Source organism: Tiliqua scincoides, chromosome 3, assembly GCF_035046505.1.
Source record: "Tiliqua scincoides isolate rTilSci1 chromosome 3, rTilSci1.hap2, whole genome shotgun sequence".
Taxonomy (NCBI): Eukaryota; Metazoa; Chordata; class Lepidosauria; order Squamata; family Scincidae; genus Tiliqua; species Tiliqua scincoides.
In genome coordinates, this window is record NC_089823.1 from 42,318,391 (window position 1) to 42,333,334 (window position 14,944).

Consider the following 14,944-nt stretch of genomic DNA (forward strand, 5'->3'; position numbering starts at 1 on the left):
CATAAAATTCCCATTTTCATAGACAGCACTAAAGGAGGTTACCTTGGAGTTTAATGGAAGAATAAATTAAATGAGCTGAAAAGCAAAATCTTTTTGCTTTGAATCTGTAGTATCTAATCTCATTTTGCTGTTTGCATTCTGAAGGTCATAGGTATAACATAATCTTTCCCTTTTTTATATCAAGCTTATTTGGAATGTCTTCTTTTTTTATTGGTGTCAGTTGTTCCAGAAACACAGTTGTCAGGCAGTTCCCAGAAAACAAGCCCAGCATATGAGCAAGATAAAATCGAGTTGGCCGACGGTTGAGTCCATGTCAAGATAGCAGCTTGGCTGACCCAAACAGGTGTGAACACTTAGCTGCATCAGCTATGGCTAAACCGAATTAAAACAAGAGGTATCATTAACCCCTTTTAACCTCATATTATTAGACATACTTATAATAATAACAAAATTTGACAGGGAGCGCATGCACGCACACAAAACACAGGTTTTGATTCTGGGACAATTTAAACAAAACATCTGAATAATTATGTGTAAAATGGAAACTGACTTATCACTTCCGTAGAGACGATGCAGTTTAAATCTTTGCAGCAATGTAAGATTAGACAGAGCCTTTCTTGACAAGAATTCACCAATTTATACTGAAATATCAATGGTTATGTACTATAATTTTCCAGTGGTTCTGGCAAATATGAAGTGTTTTTAAAAATAATTGTTTGATTGAAACTTCAAACAGTAATTGAGCAATATATACAAATTAATCTCATGTTCATACTGTAATCTCTCCTTTGAAACGTAGTTTCAACTAATCAATATATCTCTTTCTATCTCAAAATCCCATGATTGTTCCTGTTATCGTATGGTTGGATCTCAGTATTCCCCCACCCGCCCCCGCTGATACCAAAACCCATGCATAAATGAATTGTGGGTCAGTCCAATATTACCTCTAGACGTGACCAGAAAAGTTGCCTCTGAAAGGCCTCTAAATGTGCTGGAAGGCTCTGAAAGGCTCTGGATGTGCTGGAAAGGCACCTTTGGTTTCCCTAGAAACCAGAAGTGCCTTTCTGACACCTCTGGAGGCCTTTCTGAGTCCCACAAAGCCCTGTGGGTCTCGGAAACACCTCCGGACACAACTGGAGAACACCTCTGAACAATGGCATAGCTAGGTCATTTGACACCCAGGACCCATAAATTTTTGTCACCCCATACGACATAATTAATTAATTTATATTTTAATACCACCCTTCCTCTAAGCAGCTCAGGGTGGTGTACGTGGTTCTTCCCCTTATTTTGCCCTCACAACAACCCTGTGAGGTAGGTGAGACTGAGAGACAGTAATAGTCATGACATGAAATTAATAATAATAATAGCCAGAAAATAAATGCAGTGGATCTTTTCCCACAAGCAATGGATGAAATTCTGCATCAAATTGTATATAACATGATGGTATTATTCCTAAAATCCATGATTTCCAAAATTTTGGTCACTAGGGTATTATCTCTTCCCCCCCCCCCCCATGTCTCATTGGCGCATTTTAAGTTAAGGCAGTGGTTCTCAAACTTTTAACACTGGGACCCACTTTTTAGAATAACAATCTGTCCGGGACCCACTAGAAGTTATGTCATGGCTGGAAGTGGCATCCTCAAGCAAAATAAAATAAATAATTATAAATAATTAAGTTGAAGAATAACGAATAATTAAATAAGGGGCAGCCAGCCCTGTTTCTCCAAGGCTGCAATCCTAACCACACTTTCCTGTGAGTAAGCCCCATTGAACAAAATAGGACTTACTTCTGAGTAGACCTGGTTAGGATTGTGTCCCAAGTGAATTTCCTTTGTAGCCTGCCTGCAATAACACCCTCCGCCCCCCCACACACACAAATAAATCAGTGAGATTTTCAGCCCTACCCAGTGCCCAGTTCACTTTAGTTCTTATTTAAACCACGTCACTAGCAGGACCCACCTGACATTACAAGTTTCATAGAAAAAATTCACCCACCTTACCAGCTGAAGCCTCTATTTTATTCTTTTTGGGGGGGGGGGAAGTTGCCTTCTGGAGCATTGGTTGAGCTCCACTTTCATCAGATTGGGACCTACTCGTGATTGGGACCTACTACACAGCCATAAGGCTCAATACATTCCTCAGCTTGGAGGGAGGGACCTCCTTCTTGGGTGCTTTTGGGGGCTACTTTCATTGGATAGGAACCATTCTGGTGTCGTTGGATTCCTCTCAGCCTTCCCTTTTTGACGGACTAAGGTACATTTACCTACTCACGAGTAAACGCGTGATATGGCTGTTTCACTTTCCATAGGGCTCCATGCATTTTTTGTTTCTGGTTTTTTGGCCATAACGTTTGATGGAAAGGAGATACTTCACTCTGGTCTTTTGCATTGCATTCCGCTGGTAATTCCGCATCCAACGGTATATAGCATGATGTGGTTATTCATAACCTCCGCGATGTTAGCGATGTTGGGTCATTTGTGATATCACCCCCCCCCAAGGCTGGTACCTGGGGCGGACCGCCCTCCCCACCCCTTGCTAGCTATGCCACTGCCTCTGAATGCATTCGGGAGCTCAGTTCTGACCCTCCACTGTGGGTTCAGAAAACCACAGTGTATAAAATCTGTGAGTCTCAAATCCTCAAATAAGGAGGACAGACCTATATATTGTCCTCATTAGTAGCGTATCTGTTTTTACACTATTTAATATGAAGAATATCTTTATGCTTAGGGTACGTAATTATCAGTTTTATTAACATTGTTTAACATTTTATATCCTACATTCCTACTGGGGGAGTTTTGTTTTGTTTTCTCTAACATTGCACAAGGTTTTTGCTGCTGTTGACATATGCATCAATGCGTCTTATTGAACACTGTTTACATTGTTCCTAACATGCCCAAATAATGCAAACAAGGTTTGGTTTTGGTGTTTGAACTGACACAAGCATATCAGGGTAGGTCTATTTTATATATTGGTGTACAGCCCAAAGGATGTAACCAAATCTGGAACTAATAGAGAAACGTCCCTCCCTTCAACAATTCTAGAAATCATATATTTTAACCCATACTGTCAAACAACTTTTCCTTGGTTGGTGCTCTCTGATGTCTCAGTGGAAAAGACAGAAAATGACACTTAATCCACAGTGTCCATCAGGCTCTGGAAAATCCTTTCATCTGCAAAACTGTATTTCTCATGTCCCTGGCAATTCTCAAATTATATTGAAAAAATCAGGGAGGAGAAAAAAAAATATTTTTCTTGTCTGCCTATCGATCAGGTCTTAGTGCTTTCACCACATTTATCAGTCTGTTAAATCACTTACTTTTGGGCCTCTAGCCTGATTATAACTATTACACAAGTATATTCATCAGTTTTCACCCACTGCCTCTTTTCTTGAGTAAATTTTAAGAGGAAGAAAATGAAGTGTTTGACAGTTCAAAAAAACTGTTTTGTATTTTTCTCTGGTGTCAGCATGAGAATTCTTAAACTGAGTCTGCAAAATTCTGCGCACACTTGCAGGGAATGTACTTCACCATAAAGATGTGTAGGCTATTATGCAGTATCCCGGACACTTTCAAAGAAGGAAAACAGAGAACATTCACATTTTAGAAACGATGGTATTCTATTTTTATTCCACAGTTAGATGAAATATCAAAACACTTCACATAATTAAACTTCAGAGATATCATGATTATTTCTTGGCAATAATTCACCATGATTCTCCCCATGTCTATGTAAATAGTTCTGTCTCTTTTTAAATCCTCTCCTGCTGAGTGGCTTAAATTGACTGGAATTTGCTTAGCCTCCCAGCTTTGTTATGTGCTTCACTACAGTTACAATGAGACACACATTTACATTAAGGTGAACTATACAAGGCATATTTAGGCCTATTGAGGGGTTTAAGTGTGTCTACTGCAGTATCGGAGTGTGACCTATAGATTTCTCTGGATTTGTATCCCATCCTATCTTGAATGCTTGGGACAAGTTAGCAATATATTTATGGCTTTACATTGAAAAGAGTTTACACTGATGTTTTAAAAGAATAATGACGGTCCGAAAATTATCCCTAAGGGAAAAACTGCTTGCACCGTTTAAAGTTTTCTCATATCCTACATGTTGTCATCTCCCCATCACCATGCTTCTGAAGCTGTGCTTTTTTTTCGGACTATGTGCAACTATTTGAGCTTGTCTTGCTATCCTGTATTAACTTCTGTTTGCCCATCAATACCCATGTGAAACATACCCTTTTGCTAAGACCAGTGAACTTCACAGAATATGGAACATGCAGAGAGGTGGTTGGTGCAAGCACACTTGCTCCAAATATGTCACATGCATAGGGGCTGTGGACAACCTACATCGCATAGGATTGGGCCCTTACAGCCCAATCCTGAGCTGCCCAAGGTGTAGGGCTGTGGCGGCGGCGAAAATGGCTGCTGCCGCATCCTACACACTTTGAGAAGCTGCGGGCGGCACCTCAGGAGAAGGGGACTTTCGTCCCCTTTCCCCCGGTAAACACAGTACCCCGCAATGGGGCTAGTCAATTCACTGCCAACAAAAAGGTCAGCTGTGAACCAAGTGTCTCCATGTTGGGTAGTGAGCCCAACACAGAGGCTTTGGGTCTGGTGCAGCGTTGTTCCACTGGTCCCATCTCCCTCCCGGCTCCCTCCCCCTGGAATGCCTCCCCCTGCCCTCTCCCCACCTCCTGCCTCCCCAAAATGCCTCCTCCCTGCCCTCCGCCTGCCCTCTCCCCTTCCCTCCCCGTCTCCTCCCTGCCTCCCCCCACGCCCCCGCTTACCTCCCTGCTGCTTGGCGGTCCACGCAACTGCTGAGCAGTGGAGGTTGGGCACCCGCCTGGCAGTAGCCCAACGCTGCGCTATGACTGGTGCTCGCCCAGCGTTAGGGCCTGCAAATGTACCTTACGGCACATTTACAACAGTGTGTGCTGGCGGTGAGCCAGAGCTCCAAGCCCAGGATTGGGCTCTCACAGCCCAAATCTGAGCTCCCGTGGCACGCAGCTTCAGCAGCACTGAAAACAGCTGCTGCCACATCATGTGTGCCTTGGGCTACTGCAGGCGGCACTTCAGGAGAATGTGTCCCCTTCTCTCAGGTAAGGGAAGTAGTGGTGAGGTAAAAGCATTCATGTAGGACACCAAGCCCCGCACAAATGCTCTGAATCCAGTGGAGCAGAGCCCCATTGGACCCACCTCCCTGCTCCCTCCCCCCGACATGCTTCCCCCCACCCTCTCCCTAACTCCCCCCTCTCCGGAATCAGTAGTGTCGCTAGGGGGATGTGGGGGGGAGCAGGGCGCACCAGGCAACGCGCCGGGGGGTGATGTGCCTGGGGTGGTGATGCGCTAACTGTGGGGCTTTTGGAGCTACCCCGTGATGCCATACACTGTTGGATGCAGAATGGCCAGCGGAACGCAATGCAAAAAACAGAATTGAAATCACTCCTTTCGTTCAAAAGTTATGGCCAATAAACCGGAAAGAAAAAATGCATAGAGGCCTATGGAAAGTGAAAGTGAGCAGTATCGCTCGTTTACTCACAAGTAGGCATACTTGCCATAGTCCATCGGAAAGGGCAGGCTGAGAGGACTCCAACGACATCAGAATGGTCCTCATCCCATGAATGCAGCTCCCAAAAACACCCGAGAAGGAGGTCCTGCCTCCCAGCTGCCCTATTGAGCTCTATGGAAAGCAAAGCAGCCTCACGGTTGCATTTACTTGCGAGTAGGCAGACAAGCCTTGGCTGGTGGTCAGGCCAGGCAAAGGGGAATGTGAGGACACCAGAAGGGTCCTGATCTGATGGAGCTGCTCCAGAAGGCAGCTTCCCCCCCCCCCCTAAAAAGGACCAAAAAGAGGCTTCAACTGTTAAGGGGAAGTTTTCTATTTTGGACTTGCAAATCCAGGAAGGTCTTTATCTTCATATGCCTCAAATAGAAGAACTTTAAACTGGGCACTGGAGAGGGCTGATCTCACTGATTCTTTTTTTTTTGGGGGGGGGGGGGGTTATTACAGGCAGGCTACAGAGTAAGCGCCATTGACCACTATGGGACTTACTTCTGAGTAGACATGCATAGGCTTGAGCTCACAGACTGCAATTCTACCCACACTTTCCTGAAAGTAAGTCCCATTGACCACTATGGGACTTACTTCTGAGTAGACATGCATAGGCTTGGGCTCACAGGCTGCAATCCTACCCATACTTTCCTGAGAGTAAGCCCCATTGACCACTATGGGTCTTACTTCTGAGTAGACATGCATAGGCTTGAGCTCACAGGCTGCAATCCTACCCACGCTTTCCTGAGAGTAAGCCCCATTGACCACAATAGGACTTACTGCAGAGTAGATTCACTTGGTGGAACAGGACTGGCTCCTCCTTATTTAATTATTTATTTTCTTTTAATTTAATTACTTATAATTATTTATTTTAATTTGCTTGATGATGTCACTTCTGGCCATGGGTCAGAATGGGTCCTGGACAGATTGTCATTCTAAAAAGTGGGTCCCAGTGCTAAAAGTTTGAGAACTGCTGCAATAAGATGTTAGTAAGTTGACAAGGGTGTGTGTGTGTGACTCTACAAGTTTTCAAAATCACTAAAATCAAAGTTTGGAGGAATAAGACCATCATGTTATATATCAATCAATGTGTAATTTCATGCAGAATGCAATGAAACAAACCACATTGAAATATCTGTGTTCTAACAAAAGGTACAGCAAAAAAAACCAGTGGGGGCGGGGCGATGGTACATCACCATGCCCACCACCTGGGGCATTGTCCCGCACACTGCATGGGGTGATGCGCAGGCCTCCTGCACCTGGTAACGCGAATCCTAGTGACACCACTGCCCAGAATGCCTCCTCCCTGCCCCCCCGTCCCCGCTTTCCTCACCATGGCTCAGCGGTGAGCGCTGGGCTAGCACGGCGAGTGCTGGGCTTGCATGGGCACCGGCCTGGCATTAGGCCTCACAAATGTGCCTTATGGCATGTTTGCGACAGTGCGCACTGGCAGTAAACTGGTGTGTAGAGCTCAGGATTGGGCTCTTAGTCACTGCAGAAAGAGCTGGGGCCAGTTATTAAACTCAACAATGCTACAGCAAAATATATAGAGAGTGCTATAAAACTTTTATTTATTGAGGCATTTTAATCCAATCTTTCACTCAGAGAGTGAAGCCAACAGCCATAAAACCATTATGTAAAACCAATACAAGCAAGATGTGTTAATCTCCTGATACAACAGAAGAAAAACCAATATGAGGGCCTGAACAAATTGAGCAATATGCATCTGACAAACTTGCCTACACAGGAAAGCTTTTAAAAGCTGGAAAAACGCTGAATGTGAGAGGACCAAGTGAATCTTCCAAATGATTCTGGGTGGAGTAACATAAAAAACTCTGTTACGTGTTCCCCTTTAGACCCCCAGGCTCCAAAACTTGCTCTGGCTTTAGCATTTATGAGCATAAGTGAAGTTCTGGCATATTCCAAGCAAAAAGATGGGTCAAAGGACTTGTGCTGGCCTGTTGCTTTGTCTGCAAACAACTTGCATTCCAAGTTCGTATCATTCCCTACAAGTAGTTGGCCTTATCAGTAGAGCCCATGCTTGAGTTCTATGTATCTAGTTCAGGGATTTTCAACCTTTTTCATCTCACGGCACACTGACAAGATGCTAAAATTTTCAAGGAACACCATCAGTTTTTTTTACCATTGACAAGGCATACCATGCTGCTGGTAGGGGGCTCAAATCTCCCAATTGCCCTATTAATAAATGATACTCCCCAAACTCCTGTGGCCCACCTGCAGACCATCTGCGGCACACCAGAGTGCCACAGCACAGAGGTTGAAAATTGCTGATCTAGCTATTTCTTCTTTACTAGACTCACTACAGCATTATTTCTATTTCTCATTTAATCTAAGGGCCAAATTCTATCCAATTTTCCAGTGCTAGTGTAGCTGTGCCAATGGGGCATGCACAGCTTCCTGTGGTAGGGAGGCAGTCACAGAGGCCTCCTTCAGGTCTGGGAACATTTGTTCCTGTACCCTGGGGCTGCATTACAGCTGCACCGTTGCTGAAAAGTTGGATAGGATTGGCCCTAACCCTTGGAAGTAAACAACCCTTGCTGCTTTGTTTTGCCCTTTGGATCTCTCATATCATTTGCTTGGCATCTCCAAAAAAGTTCAAGACCATGGCTGGTTCAGTACATCCACCAAACTCACTGGTTGATGGGACATGCAAAACAACTTTTGGCAGATAACCTCAGAGGGTGGGCACTTTACTGTGGGGAACGAGATAGTCTTTTGAGTATCTTGACTTTTATGGACTTCTATGCAGCTGTGTGTTGTAGCACCATTCAAATCTGAAAGAAGACAAGAAGCAGCATGAAGACTATCCCAAAAGCAGAGAGAAAGCACATGTGTACTGCATGTGAGATTCTGGGACCCATAGGTTATCTGTGACTGAGAAGAGTCTGTTTTTCATATAAGACAAATACAGATTAATGCCTCAACATTTCAGTGTATTTAACTCTTTTTTAAATCCTAGCAAGAAATAATATTAAAATCAGTAGAATTATAATTCATTGTTCTTAATCACAATATATTTATACTTCTGCATACTTGTGTCAAATCAGCTTCAATTAAAATGTTACCATTTTTTCCGTCACCAAATTGATTATTATTAGATATAAATAGCATACAAATTTGGAATTGTTGTGTGAGTCATAGCAATTCATGCCAAACTGACTACTTCAAATCCAGTACACTGAATCTTTAGTGGCGTTTTCAGATTGTTGAGCTATTTGACTGTCTTCCCCAATTTTGCGCACAGACTCATAATATTTCTTTCCGGGTTTAAGTAAGCTGTCATTTTTACTAGTGACAACATTTTCCACAACCTCTTCTAACAATTCACTCTCCTGGGACACTTTTCATGCTTCCATTTTTGAGCAAAGACTTTAAAAGTGTCCTTAAACCACAGCTCCACACAAGCTCCATAGAAGATGTGTCTCCTAACTACTTCCAAATTTTGTCTCTGAATGAGAAGGGCTTCTGCTGCTGGGGGGTTAATGCACCCCTTCAATTTCAGATATAAAAATACAATGATAGATATACATAGTAATTCCTGTCATTCAAGAGCTGGAAATGGTATGGTGAACAGAATGATGAGCATATGGCAGTTCCAATTCAAACTTTCCTGCTCATCTTGTTACATCCCATACATGGTTTCGCTTTGCAATGAGCATCCTTATGAAATTGTGTTTTCAGTCAAGTTTTTTTTCTATAGCATTTCTGTGTCAGTTCATTATCCTTTCAGTGTTGTGTATCCTTTCTTTTGCTTATGTAGGTGACAGGTGACAATGACATCCACACAGTGTTATCACAACCACTTAGTACAGAAGATTTCCATTCTTGAAGTTAAACGAAAATGCCACTGACATCTTCAAATCTGTGTGTGAATTCAAATCAAAATAAATGATGCCAGCCTATTGCTTTTTGTCCTCATGTCACTATCCCATTACTTGACATTTATACATCGTCAACATGTCAGCTGATCTGTGTTAATTTCTGAAAATTCTATTTTGAATGCTTTCTCTGTCAACCCACAGACTAAACAGGAGATCGTACAGAACTAGAAACACAATAGTTGTTTTGCTAGCCTTGTGTAGGTTCTGTTAGTCTTTGGCTCAACCTGTTCTTTTCATCCAGGCTTTGTTACTTTTGAGGTGTCCTGTACAAGTAGAACTATGGATACACTTACATAGAACATACCTTGACATTTTTGGATGTGGGGAATATTTTTATTACCTCATGTCACTATACAGAGTGGGCAGTCCAATCCTGAGTGTCTGGAGTGCAGGGCTGTTGCGGCACTGAAAATAGTTGCTGTGGCATCCTGAGTGCAACTGGGCAGCCGCTGGCAGCTCCTCAAGGGAAGGGGACTTACCCTTCTGGGTAAGGAAAGTAGCCCTGCAATAGAACTATTTGATTCTGCAGCAGCTCTGGAACTGCCGCAGAATCAAAGATTTCCATTTTGGGCTATGCAGCCCAACACACAGGAACTGGTGGAGCTGGCTCCACCAGTCCCATTCTCCTCCTGCCCCACTTCCTCCCCCCAGCATGCCTCCTCCCACCCTCCCCCCACCCCCCCACCCCAGAACACCTTCTCCCCACTTCCCCCATGCTCCCACCTATCTCTCTGCCACCTGGCAGTTTGGGCGACCACTGAGTGGTGGAGCACTGGCTGTCCACTAGTGCTAGCCCAGCGCAAGTTCCTGCTGGGCTAGCTCCAGTGCTGAGTTGGTGCTGAGCCCCACAAACATGCCTTACAGCATGTTTGCAATAGTGAGCACCAGCGTAAGCTGGCATGCAGAGCTCAGGATTAGGGTCTCAATCATTTATGTGCTCTTTTATTGTAAAGACTACTCCATTTTACTGTTACTATCACCTTGTTAACGCATCAATCTTTGTGAATTTTTTTTTTTAATTCTTGAAAGTTTATGCTTAAAGACAAATTCTGTGTAACTTGAAAACTTCACTGCAGTATTTTTAATGTTGATTGGTCCAGAACAAGTAAAGTTGTCTTTTGGTGGAGCAAACAGGAAGATCCATTGCCACGAGAATGACTATTAAGATCCTTCTAACTAGCAATGCAGAACAAATTAGTCTCAGTATGTAGTACGGTTAGTGCAATGCACCAGATATTCCAGTGGTAACTATGGGGATAAAGCAGGCTTTTAAGGTCTAAACTGTGTGATTGTGCATAAAATCACTTGGCATTCATGAACAAGAACATCATGAAGAGCAAGACCAAGAACCACCAAATTGTTCTCTTCAACATCTGCTTCACATGGAATGGCTCAGTGGGTTTCTGCATTCCCCCCATGGGTTGACAGAGCTCCACAATGTTTGGAGGGTATACAATGTTTGAAGGGGATGAAAGTCCCCTTCTCCCGAGGTGTTGCCTGCGGTAGCCCGTGGCACACAGGATCCGACAGCAGCCGTTTTCGGTGCTGCCAAAGCTGCGTGCCACAGGAGCTCAGGACTGGGCTACCCATCTGCGCCAGTGAGTTGTGGTCCAATGAAAGCACTCACCTTCCCTAATTTATGAACAGAATCTAAAACAATTGCTGAAGAGGCAAAGAAAGACAGCTCTGTTACTCCATCACTTTTCTGTCAGTAACAAATGTTACAAAAGATTCATTTGTCATTTCATGTCAAAACAAGAACTTTTCAAAAAAAGAAAATCTACTAACACCAGGTCTGGTTCTTCCTTTCCATCTTTCTTGTGTGTGCCAGCAGGTGCAACTTGATATTCTTCAAACAAAATTTTCTCCTTTGTGACTGGAGAAAAGTACAGGCAAATTCTTGTGCTTTGATATGATGCATACTTGTCAAAATTCATAGGGAGAGTGGAATTGCCACTCGGAAGGCAATGCTTATTAGAACACGGGGACTCTGTCGTGCGCTGTGACTTAGATGTATTGCTGGTAACCCATCAGGCAAAATGTTCCCATTATGTCAATTGAAATCAAAGCTATGCACATAGATTTTGCAAAAATCTAAAAGTAAATGTGTTTCCATCACACTCCTGCTTGCTTGTAACCTGCATCCTCGCTTCTACAGATCATTTTGATGTCTTTTGGATTTTGAAACTGCACCCATAAAATCTAAGATATGTTTCATTTCCAGCATTTTCTGTGACTACTATTTTGCATTTATTTTGCAATTATGGTACAATTTGACACCATACAGAAAAAAAATCTGATACAGTCTCTGCTCATATTCTAAGGGAACAACTGAATGGCAGCCCCATTCTGTTCCTCTTTATCTGAAAAGGCAAGCACCTTTTCCCACGTCAATGCCCTGACCATTATTGATTTTAAATAATCAAATGTTGAGTGTTGATCCTGTCTCCTTCAGTAGATACACAGTGGATCCTCAGTACAGCCCAAAACATTTGGTGTGTGGAAATTGTGGCAAATTAATGTACAGAGTGAGCATAACTGACACCACCACCATCACCAAGTTAAATACTGGACCAAGTATACATGTGTCATGAAAGAGACACTTTACATGTTCCCTAAAGCAACAAAGCGTGGGTGAATATTTTGCACATCTGCTTTCTCTTCTTGTAGAGAACATAAGAAGAGTGAACTCCTCCCCTTCCCAGCAGCAAGCTATGTCTGGAATTTGCTGAATGTGTCACAAGGGATATTCCCAGATTTTGCATCTATAGGAGAAGTCCTAATCAGGCTTGTAGCCATTTACCGAAACACCATTCCTAAAGGGAGCATGCTGGCAATTCTTGCCTCCCTCCAACTTTTTTAACCATGGCCTGTCCCACTCTTCACATATATGGCATGTTTCTGCAGAGACAAACTCTATGTACAGAGTGAGCATAACTGACAGCACCTGAGGGACATATCCTCTCCAAAAAATATTTCTTTACCCAACATGTAATTAGTCTGTGGAACTCCTTACCACAGGAAGTAGTGTTGGTATGTTGTCTAGATGCCTTGAAGAGGGGACTGGACAAATTTCTGGAGGAAGAGTTCATCACGAGTTACAAGTCATGGTAGTGTCCCCAAAATGCCCAGCTCACAATATTGAAATACCCACAAGGCCCAAAACCTTTGTGTGCCCCTCTCTGACCCTTGTCCAAGAATGTTACCAGCCAGCATTTAACATGCTTCTCTGAAAACAAGCTGGCTGCAAGGAACCTAGTATGGGCCCCAAGGATGAACAGAAAGCAATAAATAATGGCAACTAACAAATAAAGATGAAAGGGTTAGGGTAAAAGGGATGTGATAGAGTACCAGATCCTCTGTAATGGATATGTCTGTAAACAAATGGTTGATGCGCATAGAATTGCCCTTCTCAAATCAACATCCTGAACTGATAACAAATGCCAAATGTTGTTTTCCTGTCTGTTATTCTTCCCATGGATGATTTTCTCTCTTTGTGTGCTCTTGTACCCCTCCCCTATCTAGAATGCCCTATAAAACCTGCATCATTGTAACTCTTCGGGGTCCTCCACCTGTGTGTGGGGGGGGGGTCCCGTTTGCAAACGAGTAAACGTTTACTTTTGTCAGAAGTCCTCTGATTTCTCCTGTCTGTTGGTTGCCGCTCCAAAATCCGAACTAACAGTGTGCCCATTCGGGATCAGTAGGTATGTGCAAGCTGCTAGTTTTAGAAGTAGGCTACTTCTGATTGCCAGATGCAGGGGAGGGCACCAAGACGCAGACCAAGATCTTGTTGTCTTGTGTGCTCCCTGAGGCAGTTGGTGGGCTACTGCGAGATACAGGAAGCTGGACTAGATGGGCCTTTGGCCTGATCCAGCTGGGCTCTTCTTATGTTCTTATGTTCCATGTTTAGGAATGCTGAATCCAACAGACCTACTCATGGGCAAGATTTCATTCAACAGACTAATGGTGTACATGTGGACAGTGGGTAACATGGTTGTATTTGGGTACTGAGTTCATGCTTTCTATATGTCTGAATAGGATTTGACACTTGAGTCATGTGCACATTTCATGTTTCATGCATTGTGAAGTCCTTAAAGTTAAGGTGGGCTTGCAATAGGTATGTTCTATGCTGAAGTGCAAAGCTGTTGACCATGTGGTGCTCCCCCCACTATTCAGACAAGCACACATTTGAGAGACACACACGCACAGCATGGTCCTATGCACTAAATGTCTGTAAGGGCTTTGTTGATTAATCATATGCATTTTATCTCTATACATGTTCACTTAGCAGTAAACCAAATAGATTCTTAGCAAGTGTACATAGGATTGCAAACTTATAGACATTATTCATGTTTCACATTTTTATACTGCCTTTCCTCCAAGTAACTTAGGTTTTGAGCTCAGCCCAGAAGTGCTGGGTTCCTGCCCTTCTTTTGTCCTCAAGACAACCCTATGAGGTAGGTTAAGCTGAGACATAGTGACTGGCCTAAGGTCAGCCAGGAAGCTTCATGGCTGAGTGGAGACTTGAACCTGGATCTTCCAGGTATATGTTGAACTCAGAACTGCTGTACCATCCTTATACAAGCTACTATTTAAGTTAATAAAGGCATTTTTAAGTGACAATTATCCATTTTTTTCCCCACAGGTGGAAAAGCGTACAATGATAGTATTACATATTCAAAGACAGGCTTTTTTTCAATTTGATTTCTTCCTTTTTATGTTAAAACCAGTCAGCAAACTACAAGAGCTACACCAATAATGTGTCACCTGCCTCTGATTCCATATCATGTATTTATCAACTCTTGCTTATTAAACTAGCTATCCAAAGTGTTACTTTTTTTAAAAAAAAGGTTTAGCGTCAGAGTAAGATTCCTGACATAACTGAATACGTGAACCCAGTTCTAACTGAACCTTAGAAGAACAGCCAGTTCTTTGCTATACACAAAGCAAAGAGTAACAATTAGAATTGTCTGTCTGAGATGACACCTGCAGTTCATTCTGCTCTATGCATAATTGAGAATCGGCCACATTTGCATTCTGGATGTGAGGAGCTCCAGATGGTAGAGAATCATGATCTAGGGCTTCTAGTAGTAAAGCTATGGTGCCTTTCTCTTATGGTTGGCAACTTTCAGTCTCAGAAGACTATGGTATAAGCCTACAGCACCTGGTATTCCAAGGCGGTCTCCTATCCAAGTACTAACCAGGCCTGGCCCTGCTTAGCTTCTGAGATCAGATGAGATCAGGCATGTGCAGGGTACTAAATTTCTGTTTCCATTGTAAGCCTGGCAGACTGAACCCTATGATCAAAAGATACCATTTAATCCGCAGCACTAGCCATCTTGAGCCTTGTCAGCAGTCCTTCTACACCATCCCTTTAAAGCCTGAGCAACTTGTGTGATAAAAGCTATGCCCAAGTTCCTGCTACCATTTTCTTTTTGTTCCAGTGGATCTTGACCGCTGTCTGATTTTTTTTTTTTTTACTGCAC

General features: G+C 43.2%; 1 pseudogene; it reads right to left on the reverse strand.

The window, feature by feature from the left end:
* Positions 1-14,610: 14,610 nt before the first annotated feature.
* On the reverse strand, positions 14,611-14,731 carry LOC136646624 (5S ribosomal RNA; annotated as a pseudogene).
* Between the last annotated feature and the right edge of the window lie 213 nt (positions 14,732-14,944).